The following is a 15,936-nucleotide window of genomic DNA, read 5'->3' on the forward strand; positions in this document are numbered from 1 at the left end:
AACCTTTTGGGTGTCGGGTAGCGTCTGCCATGAGACCGTTGTCTTTCCCTCCCATTCCTGTCTGCCCTTATCGAGTACCTAGGGTTGGATAATGGCAGTTCCCCGGTGTATCCGTGTGTTCTCTCACTATAGATAGTAAGAGGGAGCTACCGCCATATGCGTCCCGAGCCTTATTTTTAGAGCATTTCACTGAACACTCGGACTCCATCCCTGTCTTTACTGATGGCTCTAAATTGGATGCTGGAGTTGGCTTTGGTGTTGTGTTCCCCTCCTTCTGTCGGGGAGGTAGTCTTTCTTCTGTTGCCTCTGTATTTACTGCAGAGCTGTCTGCAATAGTCCTCTCTTTACAGATTATTTTTACGCTTCCTGTGGACTCTTTTATGATTTTTAGTGATTCTCGTAGCGCTCTTTCTGCGCTGGGCTCCTTTACTCCCTCTGTTAGTCCCCTAGTTTTATCTGCTCTCGAGTGGCTGTATTTGCTCAGCAACAGGGGATATCGCGTTGGGTTTTGTTGGGTTCCAGGACACGTTGGCGTACACGGGAACGAACGAGCTGATGGACTTGCAAGAGAGGCAGCAGCTAGAGCTGCCCCTCCAAGTGCGGTCCCGTGTACAGATATGTTTCCCGAGATTCACAAGGCAATTCTTGCCAGTTGGCAGGAGAGGTGGAATGCTCGGGGTGCAACTTCCAAAATGGGAGAGATTACCAGGACTGTGTCTCGTTCTTGGTCATACGAAAGTGTCCGTGACCGTCGCTCGCAGACAGCTTTGACCCGTCTTCGGACGGATCATACGCGTCTAACACATGGTTACCTCATGTCCCGGGAGTAGTAACAAATGTACGGAAGTGGGGGTAGCCTCAGCGGGGGGGGACTGGAAGTGGGGGTTGGGGGGGTCAGCGGGGGGGTTACGGAAGTGGGGGTATCTGGACCCCCCCTACCCCCCCCCCAAGTCTTTCACCTTTTCACATGCCCTACCCCCACCCACCCCACCCCACCCCATATCCCCCCCCCCAAAAAAAAATAATAACTTTTTCACATGCCCCCCCCCCCCCCCCTCTCGGGCTAGCGTACGGGAGCGAGGGTAGGTCGGCCAGCGGGGGAAGGTGACGGGAGAAAGGGTGGGCAGCGGGGGGTGACGGAGTGGCCAAGACGGTCAGAGGGCGGTCAGCGGGGGGGTGACGGAAGTGGGGGGCATGCACAAAGCGAGGGTAGTTGCTATTGTTGTTGTTGTTGTTGTTCTTGTTGTATACACACACACGCGCACACACACACACACACACACACACACACACACACACACACATATTCTGTGGTATATAAACATCATACTTTAATAATTACCATCATTAATAGAGTTTCTGCTATGGGTGAGACATATTCAGAGAACCTTCTCGATATTTTCCAATATCCTGCGCGCATAATAGTTGCAGGATATAGCAACTCTGGAAAATCGGAACTTGTACAGCTGCTTATTCTGAAGTATCATGAAAAGTTCAAAAAAATTGTCATATGTGGCTTAACGTCTCATCCTCTTCAAAGAAATAAAGAAATAAGACCTAAAGTTATAGTGTCGTCTGAAATAATTGATCCAATTGCCAACGAGGATACGTTTGATCAAAGAGGGACATTGTATGTACTTGACGATATTTTCATTGATGCTGTTAGGAACAAAATTGTGGTTGATGCTTTTACTCGCGAACAGCACACCAATATTGCATGCATATTTATCACTCAAAATCTATATATGGGTGGAAAGCATGCAAGGAATATTAGCCTGAACTGTTCTCATTTCCTCTTGTTAAGACAGCGCGATTTATCTCAAATTCACACTCTGGGCAGACAAATATTCGGGAAAGAGAAATTTATATATATATATATATATATATATACATATTTATATATATATATATATATATATATATATATATATATATATATATATATATATATATATATATATATATATATATATATATATATATATATATATATATATATATATATATATATATATATATATATATATATATATATATATATATATATATATATATATATATATATATATATATATATATATATATATATATATATATATATATATATATATATATATATATATATATATATATATATATATATATATATATATATATATATATATATATATATATATAAATAAGCTGTATATTCACGTTCTTATGGATATCTTCTTGTTGATTTGGGTATAAATACTCCTGAGTCCCTACAGTTTCGCTCAAACATTGTCGGATAACCCCCTGGTGAACGCGTATTCCAATGATGAGCTCCAGGAAGAAGGAACTCTTACACACTCTTTACTCCCAACATAACGAACCCTATGGTTTAAGCTCTCAGGCGAAATTATGGGAGAAAGCAAAAAGTATAAATCCGGCAATAACACGTGATGACGTATTCAACTTTTTGAGAAGCAATAAAACATATACATTGCATAAGCTACAGAGGAATAAAGACGCAAATACTATGCTCGTGGCCTTTAAACAAGTGGTGGAAAATAAAGATTCTGAAGGCTTACGAAGATTAAACACCGACTTGGGCACAGAATTCTGGAATCGAAAAGTAAGAAACTATTTATGTTCCCGGGGCATTAAGCTATACAGTGTGTACTCAAGTGAGATCAAAGCAGCCTTGGCAGAGCGGGCCATTCGTACACTTAAAGCACGCATCTACAAGTTCATAACGTCTCAAAATTCTTCAAGATATATTGATCAGCTGCAAAACATGGTCAACGCCTACAACCGCTCGCCCCATTCTGGACTGAAGAACAAACAAACTCCCATTGATATTCATAACTTAAAAGACCCATCTGCAATCAAACGGCAATTCCACGCAATGTATAAAAACCCGAAGCAACCAGCGTCTTCCATCAGTCCTCGACTGGCAGTTGGGGAAATAGTTCGCCTTGTTGGAAGTGCTCGTTCCTCTGTATCCCATAAAGGATACACGCAGCAAAATACTCACGAGCTCTTTCGCATAAAATCAATTAAACACAAGAATCGCCCAAGAACTTATCTCTTAGAAGATTTGTCTGGAGAACCAATACAGAGGATATTCCACTCTCCAGAGCTCGTTTTAAGCGCTCTGCCTGAGACATACGATATTAAAATACTGCGTTCACGAAAAAATAAAGGAAAAAAGCAGTATTTTGTATCGTGGTTGGGATACCCTCCTTCATTCAACAGCTGGATTGACGCTAATGATATTGTAGAAAATGCGTAAAAAGACACCACTCCTCAGTGCACACAAAAACTTTGTCTTACTTTTGAAGAAATTAAAAGTAAAAGATAGAAACCGTGCTATTAAGCAAGCAGCTCGAGAACAACTGAACTGTATATCTGAAATATTTTCCAATTTGTTAAAGAAGCACCTCACCCTCAATAACAAAGTTATCAAGAAACTACGTAACTATCGGGAAGACATACGTGCCATAGCTAGAAAGAAAACTCCTCTCCATAAGAAAAGACTTATATTGACATCGAGACGGGGTGGTAATATATTAGCTGCTATATTACCTATTGCCGCTTCCTTGATCGGAAAATTATTTGGATAATGCGCACGTATTATCTTGTTCCCGAGTCTACCGCTGAGCGTGTTTTAACGGGTATTAAGCCTAAATGCGCCAACTCCACGAGTCCGGGGGTCAACGGTCAATCGTGTTTCAACCCGCAGTCGACCCATCCCGATCACATGCCGGTCTCTGAACATGTGTCAGCAAGCAGCAGCGGTCCTGTCGTGTCGTCCCATGGTGCTAGACCAAGCACTTCTACAAGACTGAACCCGTCATCTCGCTCTGTAAGAAAGAAAACTTACAAAAAAAAAAAAATATCGCGATCTGGTGTATACAAAACCACAAAACTACCACCCGTGCAACTTAGAGTCACAGGGATTAGGGAGAACAAGATTTCCTCCAATCCTGAAATAAGTAATTTAATACCTCTGTATGTTAAAAGTATCGACGTGCCATACGTCAATATGATGCTAGAACGAATAAAAGACAATCCCATCGTAAAATGGGATAGCCGAGGCAACCTATTGTCTTCTGTTCGATCCTCCAATATCCTGTACATGTTGAATTTACTCTCTAATGCAAGTCAAAAACCAACGATTGCTGACATTGCTGATATAAAACACATCATTGACGCCACGGGCGTATTACCTAGCGAAATAAAAAAATACGCGCGTGCGGCAAAAGATTCAGGGATCTGGTTTCACCAAACAACCATCGTTGGCAACTTACAGATGGGTTCCATATTAAATCCGCTTTTCCAATGTGCTAGTGCAGTCCTACATTGTGATTCAAGAAAGAAACAAAATCATGGACGTTGTAGATACTGAACCGCGTTGGACGCGCGACTTATACAGAGGGAGCGGCGACGTCATGGAGAGAGAAATGCCGGAGGCGAGGACGAACACGCTCGGACACGGTGGTGCCCCGAGCGGGCTTATAAGAGAGAGCAGATGGGACGATGGTTCGCTACTCGTCCCTCGCCATCAGCTGAAGCGGTACTATTCATGACTCACCAGTATACCAGAGGACACCTTGTCGGACGCCTACGTGTTCAGCTAGAAAGACCATCATCGTTTCTTCCCTCAACTGCAGTTCTTGCTACGAAAAGAGGGGGTTTACTGGACGCCTACATGGATTATACCCGCACAGTAATCTCTACCGCGAAAGAAGCCCGATCTATCAACTGAACAGGTGTCGCTGGGAAGATCGTGGTATTCCCGGTAGTCTGCATATTCGCTATTATCCGAGTGAAAATCTTCCTTATGTGGCGTGTATCCTAACCCAATATGCTCCTGGCCGCGAACTGGAAAATAACCATATAAACCAAGGATATCTTCAGACGTCAAGAGATCAAAATTTCATTCGTGGGGTAATGGAAGACAGTTATGATAACCGTCTCCGCTGGTTTAAAGAGTCCATCACAAAACTGGTAGAATGGGTGATTAAAAGCAACATTACAAGTGTCGTCTTCCCCTACAATATTGCAAGCGCTGGAATTCTTTACGTGTTGTGGAAAGCTGACTACCAACCGCATCTCCAAGAGGCTGCGGCTGAACTCCAACTGCATAATATATCGTGCGTCATCCTGGACAGATGGTGGACCTGCGATGAGCCTGAAACAAAATTACCTCTATCTGTGTCTCCCGAGCGAAACAGGAAGAGGAAACTGGTGGATACAGAGGACGACGCTGTGGCTGACGGATGGAAAAGAAAACGGGACGGTGCTGTAGTCGACGTGGATCCTAAATAACTATAGCTCCAGACAATTTCCCAATAATTATGTACATCACTAAATGTAAAATATGCCAATAAATAACAATGTAATGATGTTTAGTATGATTTACCTTCAATATGTAATTGGCATCTCGTCATGTCTACCTCTATATAATGAAATAATTATAATATTTTTGCTAGCGTCTTGCTTGTTCTAAATGGAGTCACATCATATATATGTTACCAGCATTGCGGATGGGGAAATTTACCCCAATTCCAGCACTAGCTTTACTAATAATATACAAACTCTAACATTAGACAAGGACGTGGAATATGAAGTCGGTCTACTGAACGTGTTGCTTCCTCGTCGGTATTACATTGTTAAACCGGGTGAACCAGAGTGTAGTATACATCTTGAACGTGGTATAAGACCAACGCCAGATTCAGAAGCTATTGAAAGACGCACACTGTCAGAGGCTATTAATGCTAATATCTTGCATAATGACACTGGGTATTTGCTGATGTGTGTTAACGGTATAATAACGACATTGATAAAGGAGATAGTCGATGGATACAACTATCATTTACTAGCGTATTCAAGAGAGGTTCTTGCATTTAGCTCAACAAATGATCATTTAACTTTGTTCTGCTACAATGGTTATCATCCACAAGTTGTATTTATTAAGGTTTCCTTTGATACGCGACTGGCCCAGGTTCTCGGTTTTGTCCCCAACTTAGGTTATGATGTGTTTTCTTCCTTGGGTACACATGAAGAACAAAAAAAAAACCGTTCTTGTTCCGCTACATGGTCATGCCCCTCTGTTGAAAATTGGTGACGTACAGTGTGTTCTCATTTACACTGACCTTGTGAATCCCTCTAGGTATGCAGGGAAAAATGTAAATATTCTTGATGCCTTTTCGCTCTCCGGAGGTCTAACAAAAGGCGTGCATCCAACTATATATAAGTCCCTTAAATCCAAAGTAATTGATTCGATTTCTATTAAACTCACATATCAAAAAGGTCGTCCTATGCATTTCGAAGAAGGATACCCTGTTACATGTTTACTTCATATCCGATCGCGTTGAATCTTTGAGTACATTTTGCTGTATTAATAGGAATGTTGTCCATTTGAAAAGACAGTCTCCTCGCCGCCACCATGCGGGTTACATTCATCCCTCCTTCCGTAGCAGAATATCATACAGATATCATCCCGAGGGAGTGGTATTGATGATATAGTCACACTTTCTTATGAACCAAACTATCACAGAGGCGGGGGTTTATTCTCGGTTTTAGCAGAACTCGCTAAAAGACCTTTCCCTTTCCTAGTGAAAAATGTCATTGTGCCTTCAGCTCGAACATTTGGAAACAATGTTCCAGATGATATTTCACAGGGAAGCAACTTGATAAGCTCTATAAAAAAGCATGGAATTAATTACTTAAAGCAAGCTGCAATGAAACTGACTAGAGGAAGCGGGAAAAAGAAAGTCAAGCGAGTCGGGAGGAAAAGGTGTTATAAAAAGGACATCTTTACCGAGTTGTAATCATTGTTGAACTAAGAGCAGTATGGCGAGCATCACCAGCGCGGTTAGTGTCGGGAACCCGCGTTCTCCCCTGGGGCAATATGCCGCCGGTGTCAGTGAATTGTTTCCCCGCCCCAACAAAATGAGATTATTGGAAACAACGATTGCCTCCCGTTATGATGCTGATGTTTTACCTACTAACCTCGGATTCAATATGAAATTATCCGATAGATATAGAATTTTTCATTCCTGGAACACTTGGCAGTTTTATTGATTTGGGGAAATTGGTGTTGCACACCTCTTTACGCTTAACTAAGCCAGACAATACTACTCCTCTCGAAGACGCTCAACATGTTGAATTTGCAAATAATACCGCGCACAGCCTTTTCAAATCAGTGCAATGTTTTTGGGAGATGTAGCTGTTGACAATAATGTACTTTATGGGTACACGTCATACGTTAAAATGCTGAATACTTTGTCGCCCAACAAATTGAATACAATTGGAGCCAATGCTAATATTACCATCCCAGAGAACGGTTTTATTTCCAAAGTAACAGCAGAATACTTTGACAATGCCAGCGCGCAACACAAGACCATGATGAAGCGGTTAAGACTCATGGTATACAACTCTGTACCCCGCTTCTTCTGGATATAAGTTTTTTAGACAGTTACTTGCTCGATGGTATTTTGGTTAGACTCCGAATGGAAGTATCTAGTAATGCATGGCTGCTAAATTCTCCAACTGGCGATAACATTCGTCTGCATATAGATTCAGCCAAGCTGCTTTATACGCGACTGTTTCCTTATCCTAATGCACTTCATGCTTTGAACGCGTCTCTCGCCACAGGGAATCTTTTAAAATCGACATTTACCAAAACCCTCTTGAAAACCTATGTGCTAACCAAAGACCAAACCTCAGGAACGTATGATCAACCGTGGGGTAATGTTATTCCGGAAAAACTCTCGCTTATTATAACGAGCATGGAAGCTCATTCTGGCGACTATACGCTAAATCCATTGTATTTGAACCATGGCGATATAAGTCAAATAAGCTTAAGTGTTAATGGTAGAACCATGTATAATATTCCTAGTAAATTCCCTCATGACTATGCTGAGCTCTACCATCGTACTTTGGATGCACTTGGTTTTCACAAAGACCATTTAATTGGAAAGGATATTTTCGGCAAGGGGGCAATGATTTGCACATTTGATTTGCGTGCTGAAAACTCAAATGATAATTTGCCCGTTGAAATGAATGGGGGGCTTAGACTTAGCTTGAACCTAAGCAAGGGAGAAAACGAGAACCGTCTGTTGATACTGTTTGGCGAAACAGTGGGTATAATAACAGTTAATTCTGAAAGACGGCTGCAGTGTGATGTGCGCGCTTGAAGCGGCTGTGCGATGAACAACATGGAGATTGAAAGAGGATTGAGGGGGCACATAGGAAAGCAGGCTTTGTTTTTAGGCGTGTTATTGGCAGACGAGGTAAACTCTATGCCTCGATATAGAAAACCTATAGTGTGCATCGTCAATACGCTACCAAGTTATTCTAAAAGAGAAATGGGACACTGGATTTGTCTCTACTATGAACCGGGCATGGCAGTGTTCCTAGATAGTTATGCTCTCGATCCAAAATTATACTCTGATCATTTCAAATATATTGATTACCCCGGGCTCAGTATGTACAAAAATGCATTTCGACTTCAAAGCACGCGAAGCGATGTGTGCGGGGCTTATGCCATGTACTTTGCCTACAATGTTTCACACTTGGATGTAAGAGAAACTCTTGAAAAAATATGTATGGAGTTTTCCAAGACCGAATATTCGAGGAATGATGAACACGTGATGAGATTCGCTTACAGCAAGTTTATAATGCCCGTATGTCATCAAACATTTAACACGTGTTCATAAAAAGTAAGTATTGACATTGATTTTTTCATATTGAAGTGTATTACATTCCATGAAGCTATTCTAAGCATAAATAATTTTCTAGTTCCTTTATCGGGGGTTGGTGTGGTTGTATACCATGCTTAAATCAGAGGCCTGGCTCCACTCACAGGTCCTCACTCGTCACCGCCACTACCCCGTGCTGCCCCCGCCCCGCCCCGCCCCACCCCGCCCCGGGCCCCGGGCCCCGAGCAATCCTGTCGCATCCGCTACCGCCGCCGCCGCCGCCGCCCGCCTGATTTGGCGGGCAGTCTTTTATGCATGAGCCGGATCGAAACATAAAAGCGTTTTATTCATATGTTTCCACAAATCGAATAAATTTTAAGACAATTACTGTTTTTTTTTCATCCGTTTTTTTTTTTTTTTTTTTTTTTGATAAAGGACATTTAAACAAGTCAAACAAATTCAATGTTTATTGGAATTTGGTCAAATTATGATTCCAGATTCATCATGTGCAATTTTATAATATCATAGGTTCCAACATTAGTCCTATATACAGAATATATTTACATATATTTTATATTTAACATAAAAATAGCAGGCAAATTCTTACACTATAAACAGTATATACAACATTCACACCAGTCCCTTTCTTATAAACAACTACAATTTATTCTGAAAAGTCTGTATCTACTAGCATATATTCAAGGGGGGATGATGAGAGCATTTGATTTATTTCTTCTTGTTCCGCGGCTTGCATTAACATGTCATCATCCGCCTCTACCCGTTTTATCAAGGGAAAATATTGCTCGGCCAGCACATCCTGTTCTCCCCACAATTCATAGGTTTCTTCTTCTAGTTCTCCCATTACACCGATCTCTTGCCCACCCATTACCTCGGCTAGTCTCGCTTCTGTTATGCCTCTTTCATCGCCTTCCTCCAAATTTTCTTCGTTTGACAGTGTCATGATCTGGGCTACCTCCTCCTCCTGCTCTTCCTCCTCTATCCCCATAGAATTATCGGGATGACCGTAAGATCGTGACTCCAAGGTGCTAATGTAGTATCTTTTGTCCTCAACTACAGATATCCCTCTCTTGGGATATTTTACTGTACTCATTCGTCCATTGCGCACTGTGAATCCCTGATAGTCAAAGGTAAATGTTTGCATCTGGAATAGGGCGTCTTTGTATCGCTGATGAGCAATTTTCTTCTTTATGAACTTTGGAACGCCCTTAGCTGAACTCAACCGGTCACCGTCTGCCAAGAGGATGGAGTAGCACTTTGGTTTTACCCACTTCAGACTTGAGAAATCCAAGCTTTCCTTTGTTGTCTGTGCTGTACAAGGAATGTGAAGGGCTAAAGTTAATTGTGTCTATATAGCTTTTGAAGGGCTCCTGCGAGTACTCTGTTAATAGATCAGGAGTTTCAATTTCTGTTATTAAGGAATCAGTGTCGCAATACACTAGTTTCGCCCGATCTCCGTTATGAGCCTTCAGCACATTGTAATATAAATCATATAGTCACAGCTTGGACAATGGTCAGCTCTAGGATGTAGTAGCCAATGTAGTTTGGATGATTCACCCGTAAATATTTCCTATGGCGAGTTACAACTACATGACCATCATTGAGAGGTACAACGCGTTTAAAGTAAGGACTTCGGGCCAGCTTCAAAAACTTTTCGCGGTTGGTGACAATATCTATGTCTTCACTATATTTGGCCACGTTCATCAGGAATCGACCAAAAATGCTGTTTGAAATACACTTGATTGCATTTTTCTTGATAGGGCAAGTAGCACTTTTGCGGGCTTCTATGTTATCCTGAATGAAGTCCGCAAGAAAGTGCTTTTGCTTAAACGTATAAATAGCATGCACTTTTTTTAACAACCAGGCCTAGTTGAATAAGTATTTTAAGGAGGGGCAGAGCAAACAGCATTTTCTCCTGAGCAGCATGTGTTCCAATCAGTTTTATGTTCTTACACGGTACTGGACGGTTTTCTTCTTCATACCATTCGCGTGTGACTGACGATATATCTCTGTTGGTGATATTGTGTCTTCTGATGATCAGTGGGAGGTCATCCGTTTTCTCAACGACTTCACGTGAGACAGCCTCAGTATCGCACAGAATGAGATATCCAAAATCGCCATCGGTTGCTTGATTGACCAAGCCCCCGCTCAAAAACGACTGCATTTCAGTCTCATCTAGTTTTCTCATATCCCCACATGGCAACTTCTCTTGCATTACAGTGGGAAAAAGACTGTTGAAGTCAAGATATGAAAGGAAAGTGCTTCTATCATGTTTTGGATTAAACTGAGGGTTCGTGTAAATGTTATTGGCGCGTACAAAACGACGCACAACACTTGTGTAGCCCCCACGCACATTTGTTTGAATGCAATGATATATGTCTGGGCTACTAAGCACCTCTAATTCCTGCTGTGTTTTTAGCAGAAAGGAGTCATAGGCAAATCCTGGCAGGCTAACATAATTTACAATATCCAACCTCCACTGGGTTTTCAAAATACCTCGCCACTCTAGGAAGACATCACATAGAAGGCCAAGATCCACTTTTACATAAAGCAACAAATAGTCCTTCAGGCTCTGACACCCAGCTACTTTCCAAACATTCTGAGCATGTTTATAATCACTTTCGGAAAGTTCTGCTTCTTGAAGCGAATTGAAAAAATCTTCGCGGGATGGAAGACGTGACTCAGAAAGTCGCTCCATCGAATCCATATAGTCATAACAAAACACCTGCTTTCCCTTGATCAATAATGGCAACGCAGGTGCTGGCACATCTTTCAACATCTGTTGTGTGCATATGGGCTCGTTCCCATTACTGATGAATTGGTTCGCTAAAGCCGCGAGTGAACCAGACATAAAGGCATACGAGTCAATAAATCTCAAGTCATTTATGATGACTTCATGGTATTTGTGAACTGAACGTTTTGGTCTAAGTTTGATTTTCAAGTCAGGTATCGTTAATTCACGCAGGATTAACGACATGTCGTAATTAGCATTATGTGCAATGAGAGTGAGCTGCAATTTGTGATTTTTCATTTGGAGGTTGCATCTATTACAATAAGCTCCAATGTAATTGTTTCCTGATTTTTCATGGTCATGATGTTTTACTCCTTTACCTTTTAAAAAACCCTGTTTATAGAGAAGACAGTGAGTTTGCTCATTGTGACGTGCCGTATCTTCATCGGTCATGTTGATTTTATTGTAGCCTTTAGAAAATTTCAACTTTTTCCAGGCACACTGCATTGCATGAATAAAATGGTTTACAGCCTTACCTCCACAACAGGATCCGCTTTGTACTGTTTCTCCGTTTCTGTTCACTATAATGTAAGCATACGCTATGGCAAAGTGATGTCTCTTTACACATCCAGACACATTCGAAGAAGGCTCTACGAGAATACTCTCAAAGTCATAGAATGCTAAATAAGATGGCTCATATGCCTTAGCATGATTAATAAATTTCACAGTAGAGCCCGCGGGTGGGAATCTTAGTCTTGTGATCATCGTTGGGCAAATTAGCACATGTTCAGCAAGCGTTGTCTTGTTCTCACAGGCGCACAGGCAGATATCGCAAAACATTTTTTTCCAGCGACGTTGGCAGGTAAACAGGTTCATGTATGCGTCAAAGTCTTGGATAAGAGCTAGGTGTATGTTCTCCAACAACAGACAATGAACAACTTCTTGATCTTTGAGCCCCTTTCTGACTAGAGTTAGTTCGCCTTTTTTGTCCTCAACGTTGTCTAGACAGTAAACACGAATACTTATGTTGTTTAATCTTTCAAGCCGACCGAGGTCTTCCCAGGATACCGGGGTTGGAATGTTACCCGTATTAATAGAGCCCAAGCAAGCATTTTCCCATTGTCTGCCCGATGGAACTACATTTCTTGACTTTAGATAACGATAAGCTGTTAGAACTTGGAAAACACAGTCCGTGGGTCCCGAAGGGTTGAGAACTTGTGTTTTCCCTGGAACACCCTTAGAATAGGGTACATACTCTCCAATACTATTGTGCAGCATTATAAGAGAGAAGGAAAATTTTACGCTAACTATTTCATCTAACGTAAATCCACTGCCCTCTTCGTCTGACATGTCATGTTCAAACCGACTAACAAAATATTCGGATAGTTCACGTACATATGAATCTATATCATCATAGCTAATTACCTGCATATGACTTCTCATATACATATCTCTATATTGAACTCCATCGTCGGAGTCTTCTCTGACTAAACGCAGATGCATGTCAACGTACACTTTAAAAGAAGGAAGTCTAACCTGCTGGCAGCCTTGGAATACAGACTCTACTGCCTCGCGAAGACGGTCAGTGTTGTTGTTGAAATATGATGCAATGTCGCCGTTGTCTGCTGATGGGACGGGCACGTCGATCGTTGTTAAGGCCCCGTTGAACAGGAAGAGGAAGTACAGCCTTAATGTACAAGTTGTGGCAGACTCAAAGATGAGGATCATTAGCTTCTGTGCAAGCTATCCTGGGAGCGTTCATGACTCCTACAAATGGCGTCAAAGTGTTTTGCGGCAGCAGTTTGTGGAGGGCCTGTATGGAGACTCACTACTTCTTAGTAATTACCCTAACCTTTTTTGTATATTGTAAAATTTAGCAGCTGTAAGAAAAACAGCATAAGTTAATGTGCCATCATGGTGCTGTGGTTAGCACACATTTTCATAAATGTGTGCCTGAGTTCGAATCCTGTCCTGGGTAGTCGGCACACAACCCACACAACTGTTCATCCATCTTTTCTGGATGATTGGTAAATTGTTACCTGGGGAAGGTAAACTGGGGTAACCTGGATGCTGCACTGGGCCTGTGTCCCGAGTTAATGGATTGTTACCCACCACAGGCTGCTGGCCAATGGTATGGAGATGAGTATCGCGACCATTCGAAGCTAATAGCGTATGCTCCCACCTTTAGCGTATGCTCCCACCTTTACCTGTATGTTAATGTTTGGCTTTGGTATCTTCTTGACTTGTCAGATGCATTATCCTGGCTATCTTTTCGAGGGATTAAGATGGATGAGTAGTTACAAATAGGTTATGGAAATGTTGTCCACTCACAGTCACATCATGTATTGTGACCCTTTTATAATAATTTTGCTATCTACCAACTGCTCTCCAACTTCCACGCTCATGCTTGTCCAGGATCTAATAACTCTCCTCAATGTTAAGCCCTCTTAAACTTTGTTTTTTGTAATGCTTACAAAATTTATTCATATACATAAGTGCTTCTGAAGTGGATTTACTAGCAAATATAATTTTTTATGCAGTAAATAGGACAACCTAATTAATTAGGGAAAAATAAGGGGAAAACAACAAGGAATGGACTGGGTGTCATAAGAATAAAAGACAGGGTAGTTTATGTTCTATTTTTATAAAATGGCAACTCGTATTTTTTTTGTGGAATGGAAATGTAGTATATGTTATATTTTGTTAATATCCACTCATATTTTCTAAGGAATGGAAATAGACAAAGAGTAAACATTATGAGATGTATACTTCATAATAGGGAAAGACAAGGCCCCTGTATATGGATAGCATTTGGGAGGATAAAAGTAACTGGCAGAGACGATACAGAAGCCCAACCTCAAGGAAACTGATTTAGTAAGAGAGGAGATGTGAAGTTTCCAGTTGAGATTTTAAGTTAAGGATAGACTGAGGATGTTTATTGTAGAAGGTGACAGCTGATTGCTATCATAAAATAGGGGATAAGTGTTTGGAAAATTGCGTCGAGTTGACGGGTTAAGAAACTGAGTTTCTGAGGCGTTGAAGAACAAAGTTCTTCTTGCCTTAATGGAACGTATTGGATATTCGGCGGCGACTCGTAGACAAGTACTGTTTTGACTTAGCTCGGTTTCTCTTTTCTATTTCGGGTAAAAAGTTAATACTGGCTGTCGTTTGGAGCCAAATGTCCAGACGTGGTACCTGCTGATAGAAAACAATGTATTTACCTTTGCTGGTAAGGTTTTAAGGTTTGCGTCTGTGTGTGTGTGACCACTGAGGGGCAGATGTGCCGCGGGCCGCAGTCTCCTGAGCGGCCCTAACAGCCAAAACACAGCTTGGGAGGTTTGTATTTTTTTGCCCAGGGCTTTATTTGGCTCTCCAGCAGATTAAAAATGATTTAACTTGCTGTTAAATAATTGTTAGTAGCTATCTTGGCTTCTGCTCTTAAGATAAGTGATTTACAGACGCCCTCTTGCTAGAGAGGGCGTCTGTAAATCACTTATCTTAAGACCAGAAGTCAAAATAGCTACAGGTACTTAAACTAACAATTATTTAACCGCAAGTTAAGTCATTCTTAAGCTGGTGAAGAGCAAAATAAAGCTCTGGTCGAAAAAATACGAAACCTTCCAAGCTGTGTTAGGCTGTTTGGGCTGCTCAGGAGACTGCACATTGGCCCCTCAGTGGTCACAAACAAAACCTTAGCAACAAAGGGTAAATACATTTTTCTACCAGTAGGTACCACGTTTGGACATTTGGATCCATACGACAGCCAGCATTGATTTTTCCCGAGATAGAAAAGAGGAACAGAGTTAAGTCAAAACATTACTTGTCTCCGAGTCGCCGCCGGATAACCAATACGGTCCATTGGAAGTGACAGCAAGGTATGAAGTTGAGTGTTCTGTAGCCTCCATCCTGGAATCGTGTAGTTTCTGTTGGGGGGTCTTTTGTAGTCTGTAGGATTGGAACTGTCACCCTCTTAGGCACAGGCTGCACGTTGGCAGTGGAACGCCAGCACTCGTCGAGCGAGCAAATCTCCGGCTTCTGGGCCACTTATAGACTGTTGAGTTGCTCGCTCTGCTCTGATACGGCTGCATCGTGCACCCGTTTCCCCGCCTGGCACGCCAGCTGGCCGGGGCCCCGCCGGCTGGCGTGCCGGCCATCTCAACGACGGGCCGTCGCATTAGAAAGGCCGTTCCCCTCTGAGGGGTAAATCTTCGACATGACATGCATGTTGGCATACTTCCAATAAGAAGTAAAAGGTAGATGTTAAGAGACTGTGGTGCTGGGCGAAGTGGTTGGCCATGTTGGTGGTGGTGGGCGTGGTGGTCTGCTGGATGGTCCTAAGGGAGGGGCTGATGAGGCGTCTGTGGAGGGATCCTTTAGGGTGCAGTGGCTGTTCATCCTCGCTTTTGGGCTGGACGATAAATGGGTACCTGAGGAAGATTGGGAAGGTAATCTGATGTAAACTGGATGTCACCATAACACAGTGCCTCGGAGGTAATGGGATCCTTCTCACCA

The sequence above is a fragment of the Eriocheir sinensis genome, chromosome 6 (genome assembly GCF_024679095.1).
Source record: "Eriocheir sinensis breed Jianghai 21 chromosome 6, ASM2467909v1, whole genome shotgun sequence".
In the NCBI taxonomy this organism is placed as follows: Eukaryota; Metazoa; Arthropoda; class Malacostraca; order Decapoda; family Varunidae; genus Eriocheir; species Eriocheir sinensis.